The following is an 8064-nucleotide window of genomic DNA, read 5'->3' as shown; positions in this document are numbered from 1 at the left end:
CCTTGGCTAGCTCTGGAGCGGGCCCTATAATGCGCCGGTCTCTTATCTCACGACAAAGAAACGAGTACAAAGCTTGGGCCACAATTGAAGGTGTGTCTTCCAGCCTCGTGTCCAGATAGGCTTTCATTGCAGGATTTAGCTTAGCTGTTGTAGGTGAAGGCGGCGCATCTTCAGCCATGATGTGTACGCCTTGCTCTAATACAATTTTGCCGTCACTTTCTTGGCATTCTAGTAGCTTGTACCGACAGCGGCAGGCTTCTCCAGACGCCTTGCAACGCTTTAAGGTACACTTTGTAACTATGTAACGCATTTCATGCCAGGTAGTCGCTAAGTTGTCCTCGTAGCGAGAGATGTGATCTATTGTGCAGTGATGTAGCTCACTAGTCGGTCGGGAAAAGGCTGGCAGACCCGCTAAAAAGTCGCTATACGAAACAGTGTCTCCTGAACTCCACACTTTAAGCCATGGCAGGCGTCCAACGTGACCGCCGCGTTCATCATCCATGCTGCGTGCTTGAAAACGAGGGCTACGTAGTTATATTCTTGTGTTATAGTGCTGTAATTAATCCAACGGTGTTGTGAAAATGCTATATTTATTTGTGGATTCAACGATGCTTTTTGTGAAACCTCCCATATTTTTAGTGTGGTGTGCAGCTCCTTTTTTATGGTGAACCTTTCTAAATAAGCATTGCAAATCATTTCACTTATCGTGCGACCCTCAAGATAATCGGTGCTTTGGATGGCCCTCCAAAATAGCGTAACACTTTTTAATAGATGGGTATTAAGTTGTTGGAATTACCTCAGTTTGGTGAAGCCCCTGATGCCCACGCAGTCCTTCTACCTAATTTATCAGTGACTCGATGTTATTTTAGCCAATAAGACACTGCTTTCGTAACATAAGCACCAGCGACTTACCTATTTCAAAGTCAAGCCATTCTTGATACCACCGGTACTTGAGTACTGTGCCGTTTGTAGTTAAGAGGACGCCGCCCAAAACCGCCATAAGGGCTGATATGTCAAGGCCTTCGATAGATGAAATACGTACATTGTGCCCACCACCGTCCCTTCAAAATGCTCTCTCACGTAACTCTTTGACGTACATCAGGAATCATCGACATTTTGCTTGTGCACTATTTATACTTAAAGCTAAATTTAGAAAGTGCATATGACACTCCCGTATGACACTTTGGGCGGCGAACATTAGCTCTAGTAGATTGCCCCTTTATTACCGCGAATTCGGACCACGCACACCTTATTTTACGTCGTAGCTTACAGCTTAACATTATTTAGATGTTTGTATATAGCCGTCTTTTTCACTCGGCTGATCATTGAGATGGGACTATAAGAAAATAGAGGGTTTTCGATTTCTACGTCGTAACACTTAAGACGCACCTCAGCATCAGTAACACTTACGACATACGGCCAGCTTCTGCTGTACATGTACTACGATTTGGCAGTAACCTTACACTCAGAAAAATTATAATATTTTTACAACAAAACAGCTGTATATCTATTATTTTAGTCCTTATAACTTGCAGAAGCAATTGAGTACAGAGTATTTAGTCAGCATCAGTATAATTAATTTACAAGCTCGCATTTACAACTTAGTCGACCTTATGTGATCGGTATACAACCTACAAACATAGTCATATCCGGAACTACACAACACAGTAATCATATGAAACCCAACAAAATGCATTAGCAAGCATTGCTGGAGACCGTACGGAAGACCCACTAGCTCTCGTCTTTCTCCTCATCCAAAATGTTTGGGCCTGACTTCCTGTGCACCCCTGCGGTCTTGGGGGCACGGCGCAGAGCGACACGTTTTCCTAGGTGACTCGGAGTCGACGCGTCACACCCGAAGGCGTCGTGCCACACTTGAAAACACGTTTAATATCCGTGCCTCGGCGCGCCTTGGGACAGAGGAAGCAATTTGCATCGCCCTGCGAACAGTCTTCTCAGTAGTAAGAAGTCTGGTAACTTTTCTTTTGCTCACCTCGATAGAGGGAGTACTCCTTTTAGGAGCGCTAGCGCCGCTTTTGAACGCCCGAAACGATTACCCAATCATTGAGCTGCAACTACACATGGCAAAGGTAGTGGCGGCTCTTGGGCGTTATCGGAAACGGTGACAGAACTGCTGCTTTTGAAGTCTTCTTCCATGATCTGCGTGAGCTGCTTGTGCATCATCTTGTACCAGTTCACGCGCTTCATCGGGGCGACACCGTCGAGTCGGCAGGCATCCTTGTGTGTCAAAACACGCGTTGACTAGCGCTAGGTCAAACAGACCTCAGAGCAGCCTCTCGTAGTACTTTCAGAACCCGAAAGAGGTCTGGGCGGAGAAAGTTTGAAGGTGGAGCTGATCAAGCGCATTAACTCCGCCCATTCAGCACTGGCAAACCGTCACCAACTTAAAACAGCCGAACGTCGACCGCTCCACTGCCTTCCAGTTTCTCATGATGGCATCTTTGGCAATTGACACACTAGTGACCAGGAAGTACACTGGCTTGTGGTCCCACTAGTGGCATGCAACCATACTGGGTACCGTCATCGACCTTGACAACTTGAATAATTTACGCTCTACTGTGGCTAATCATGTCTTCCGTCGTTCAGAGATCTGCCCGGCGAGCCCCAGCTTAGACGTCATGATCGCTCTAGTCATGTAGACCGACATGGAAAGTAGTTGGATGGCGAGCGCAACGGAGGTGTAGAATATATCGACAACAATGATACGAAACCCGGAATCACTCCCATCCGACACAGCCTTCAAAATTCAAATTACTGCATCTTCTCCCGTCTTGTGGTCAAACGCCTGACTTGTTCCTTCATAGATTTGACGCTTCCCCACAAATTTAAAATCGTAAGTAGCAACTTAATGCATGTGTCAAACCATCAAGTCGGAGCTACGACTTTGCAGAACATATTAATATATAAAGCGCACCTATGACAGTAAGCATACACTGCGTCGCCTGTCATGAACAGCTTGATACCATAGCGGTGCGGCTTGTCCGACATAAACATACGAGTGTGATTGTGCTGGACGTTACAGGAAGTACCATTTCATCGAATGAGATGATGTTAGACACCGACCACCCTGCGAAGAATCCCCCTTGAAGTATGTCAGCGACAGCTCCCAGCTTCCACAACTTGGCACTCTTGCTGACTGTGTCATTATTGCAGCAATATAGGTCTCGCAGGATATAAGGGCATCGATTTTGAGGAATAAACTTGCCAAACCAACCCGCAGAAAGCGCACCATCGTCAGTCATAGCCCAGAGCAGAGGTCACAAATGTCTAACCGTATCCGTTCGGGTAATGTCTACCCGTAACCACGGACGGGTATGGCCAGCCGAAACTTTGCCTCTCTGAAAAACGAACGGGTACGGGTAACGGTCTCCCAGGATCGGATGGTTCTGGTTGACCAATCTCACCAGAGAATTGGCATTTGAGTTTGTTTTTGCATGTTTTCCTTTATCAAGAGTTTTAGTTACGGCTCGCGCCTTTTAACCGATAGAAGGTTGCGTGTCAGCTTAATTAAGGCGGAAATATTGAGCAAGAGTTTGTGTTGACTACTTTCATTCCATACATAAATTACACGTTATTTTCGGCTTTCCGATCGCTCATTTCGGCCAGCCATGGCTGTCTGAACGGTCCGTACGATTGGTCATGGTCGTCCGAAACTCGATGACCAGGTCTTTTGGACGGGCTAATAGAAAATTACGTTTGCGAAAGGTGTGTCTACTGCAGTGACCCCACCACAAAATCGGACAGCTCAAGCAAGAGATTGGAAACCTAGGCTGTCGCTGGCGCAGGCGCCTATGTTGCCAAAAGCTGTTTCCGCTGTAAAAAAACTATCAGTTGGATAATACTATTCCTAAATTTCACGTCACCAGATAGCCCAGTCTTGACTAGAAGTTGCTGGATAAGCGTTTTTTCAGCTCGGCCTGACGTCGTTTATATCGACCCATCAAGTCTCTGCGTTGTGATCGATGGAGTAGTATCTTTTTACACGCAAATATTCACGGAGTTGGTTTCGGGGTTGACGACGGAGGTCGTTCTACTCCCGATAAATTGCAAAGGGATACACTGGTGTAGTATCATGGCCAGCCTCGACCGCCGTGAAGTTACTTTTTACGATCCTATGCACTTCAGCTTTTTAGAGGATGCTCGGGACGTAGCACAGTCGATCGTGCTCCTGTTGCTGAAGCCAGCCCAGTCAAGATACCGTGTTTAACTATACCTCGACTTTACGAATCTGATCTTGGCGCTCAGACGAATAGTTACAACTGCGGGGTGTTCGTCATGACCGCGTTTGAGCTTTTTATGTGGCGCAAGTTGCCTTTTGAAGGTGCTAGTGGCGACGATATACAGTGCTTAAGGTATAGGTATCTTTGTATGGTCGATATCTGAAGTTTAAATAAAATGTTGTTCACTTCGAAGTATAGTTCTTACTCATCAGCGCAGTCAGCGCGCGATGCGGACCCTCGTACGCTGTAAATACAACCAGCAAGCTACAATTTGTACTGTGCTATTGTACATGTAGCAGTTCTTATCACGATCTGCATTCCGACCTTTGCACAAAAGCTTGTAGTATTTTGCGTGTCTACTGTTGTCTATGTGCATGTGTCTACTACACGTTTGTCAATCCTAGTTGGCAGCAGTGTAAAGCAAAAGGGAGTGAGGTAATGCGAATTTAGTGTAACACAAACTTCGCCAAATGCGCGTGCTGACACACCCATAATTGCGTGGAACGCGGGTGCTGCGGACTGGAACATAATCAGGAACGCGGTAAACGCAGGCGCCTCGTATTGGAGCAAGGGCGCGAGGGAGCGCGTGCCCGTTGTGAATAGCAGTGGCCTCTCAACCTGTACATACAGTATATAATCATCGATGGCGGGGACGGAGGTCAGCAACCGGATTAAACAGAGCATAGCAAAGATGAACGCTTTGGGCTGCGCTGGTGGATTCACAGCCGCCAACAAGTGGGGGCGGGGGGGGGGGCTTCAGCGGTGAGCTCGCGTCTCAATAACGGCAATAACGGCTGCTCGGCGACTGGCTCGCCATCGATTGCCCATGTTCGGGCCGCTTTGGCTTGGAGGATTAGTCGTGGACGTTAAGAAGATTGCTGCGAGTAGATTACAGGCACCTGTACGAGGGTCCGGATGGTATCAAAACGTCAAGCAACGCCATGTGATTTCCACTACCAGACGGAGCCTTCGTTCGCTTCCAGCGGCATCTGTGGGGCACTCGCCCTCGTGGCGATAGACAATATACTACGTAGTACAAGAAGCTGTTTTAAGTCTTAAGGCGTGTGCTTCCACCCGAGTACCACCGTAGAACATACCATATTCATCCACACAAATTGTTTGCCTTACACTAAATCCACATTGGTATGAAATGTTTTTTGGTATTTCTATTTCTGAAAAACTTAAAGTCCATAATTACGGACATTCCTCTTTGCTGTACACTACTGCCAACTAGGATTGGCAAAGGTGTTATAGACAAATCCATGTCTACTGCTCTCCTTTACTCACTCGAAGCTCTGTAGCGAGTGTTTATCCGGCAAGGCCAAGAGACTGTGTGTGGTTTGGCCGATTACTATCGGAAGGTTAGCGTGACGTCTTATCGTTGCCTATTTGCACGACTGGGGGTGCTTGTATTGCAACCCTTTTATTCTTCCAACCGAGTGCTGAACAATCGGTGCCCTCGCAAAAGGATTGCACGTGTCTGGTACCCTTCCGCTGTTGGAACCACGAGGATTCATAACATCTATTAGCTTTGCTCGTGCTGGTAGCGTGTTTTTATTTTTACTGGTTGGCATATATAAGTAGTTTACAAGACTCAGTCTGTCCTGGCGCAAGGGCAGAATTAATGTCTTCAGGTCCGCTTGAACGATCCTTTGCTATCCTAGCAGACGTATTGTTGTGGGAGCTTCCTAACTGCATTTGTTCCTAGCGTTCACGTGGCATTTTCAACTCAGCACAGCCTCTGTCGCCTGATGCACTGCATCTTAGTGCTATTATTATCTGCTTTACGCTAGTACTTACTATTGCGATAATGAAAAATTGCTTATTTGTGATGCCACACATTTTTGGTTCTGCAGCTGTCTGGCCTCTGGCCACGACATTTCACCGCCTTCGGTGACTTGGCGTCTTACTAGCTGTGTTGACTAACAAGAGCGCCAAGGCGCGACAATCTTCGCGCTCCCGTAGCCTGCAACACAGAGGCTGAGCTTGTATGTGTCGCTGCTAATAAAACTGAAGCTTTCTTTTAAGCACGAATATCGGGTTCTATCTCTGATTCCACCTTCGCCCTTTTTGCATGTATTTTTAGAGCTCGACGGGCTTAGAAACTTAACACGTTTACGCTTGCGTAAATGGATGATTTTGAAGGTTCGATTGGGGTTTGTCAGAGGGATCCGCAAACGCTGGGATAGCGCAACAAATTAGGATGAAAACATTGCTAATTCGTGACGAACTAGCATTTATAAAATAGATGTCAACAAAACTATGATCGTTATCTACCGGTCTGGTACATGTATACACTGTGACACAGCATCTCTTGTGTCTGCTTCATAAAGCTGATTAATGCTCATTAACGTCCAATGTTAATGGCGACACGCCAGTATCTGCGGATATATCGATCTCTAAGCAGGGTTTGGTAAAAGTAGTTATTATAATACAGTTATTATTGGCGTATACGGTTGGAATAGTCTATCATTACAAATGAAACATAAAAGATTAGTTGAATTAAATAAGGAAATAAAATCGCATGCGTGAGATCTTACGATAAGCGAGATAAATGTTATAATAATTGTATGATTTGCATGGAATTTTTTTTCTTTGGGCTGTGAATATTATGCTGATTATATTGTCTCCGATAGTCTTGCAACACAGTCTAAAGAATACTACTGTAATAATAAGGTTCAGGGTGTCACAGTCGGAATTGTGAAAAATAACATGCAGCATCTCAATTGTTATATTTCACAAATAATGAGTCAACTGTACAGTGTACAGTTGGATTAAAGCTTTTTGTTGAAGTAACAACGTTTTAGAGGCCAAAATACGTATAATGTTGGATGGCCGGGACAATAGCAGGAGTGCAATAGCTTAATTGATGCACTAGACAATTAACATTACGTGGGGTTCTCGCTCTGCTCTGATAAACCCCCGAAGAGTATCGCTTTTATCAGCGGCATGTTTAAACAGCCTGGTTCAACGTTCAAGGACTAGATATACGGTATTGAAATATACGATCGTGGTACGAGAGGCGGCAGAATTAGGCCGAATACTGTACGTCAAGCTAAATAGACTTGCTGTTCCCGTCTCTTATTCATTTAAACTCAGAAAACAAAATAACTTGGGTTTGTTTAGGGTCACATTCTCGTATGATTGTATTTTTGTGCATCCAATATAGTTCTGAAGACATATATTTGTTTGCTCATTATTCAGATCGCCGAATCGCCTTCAAGCCACAGCTCTTGCACCTCCGTGGTGGTGACAAAGTCCAACTTAGCTCGTCATCGGTAATGAAATGTACTGAGGCTATTGCAGCCAAAGCCGCTGTCACCACCAAGCCAATACCTCTGGTGAGGGGGTCGAAATGGTGTCTATCTCAGTTTGACGCGGAAAGGGGGTACCATCCACTAGCCAATATGACTCCTCAATGAGCCCCTCGATCCCCCCTCGCGTCTGAAATCACTACCACAAGGACTATCGAGGATCATCAGCTTCAGCTCGTACAAGGATCCAAACTACCACGTACGGGCGATTTTCTGACCAAATTGCCTTGTATGGTAGGAAAACAGGCGGTCTTTTATGAACTTTGCTCGAGCAAAATAGCTTCAAGTCGAACAGCAAGACACTGTGGTCAAGATTGGGGGTCGGGGAAAAGTAAGCGTATTTATGCCGTTTATGGACAAGCGCAAGGGCGGTGACACAGTAGCTGCTACCAATCGCTACAAACAGCTTCAGCCTCAAAGCCTTTTGCTGGTATTCTACGTGGAGAACAAGGCGTTCACAAGCTGGAAGGGCTTCTCAAGCTTGATCGCACCACCGCGATTTTGACGTC

Source organism: Phytophthora infestans, genomic scaffold, assembly GCF_000142945.1.
Source record: "Phytophthora infestans T30-4 supercont1.3 genomic scaffold, whole genome shotgun sequence".
NCBI classification, from domain to species: domain Eukaryota; phylum Oomycota; class Peronosporomycetes; order Peronosporales; family Peronosporaceae; genus Phytophthora; species Phytophthora infestans.
Note: the sequence above shows the minus strand (reverse complement) of the source record.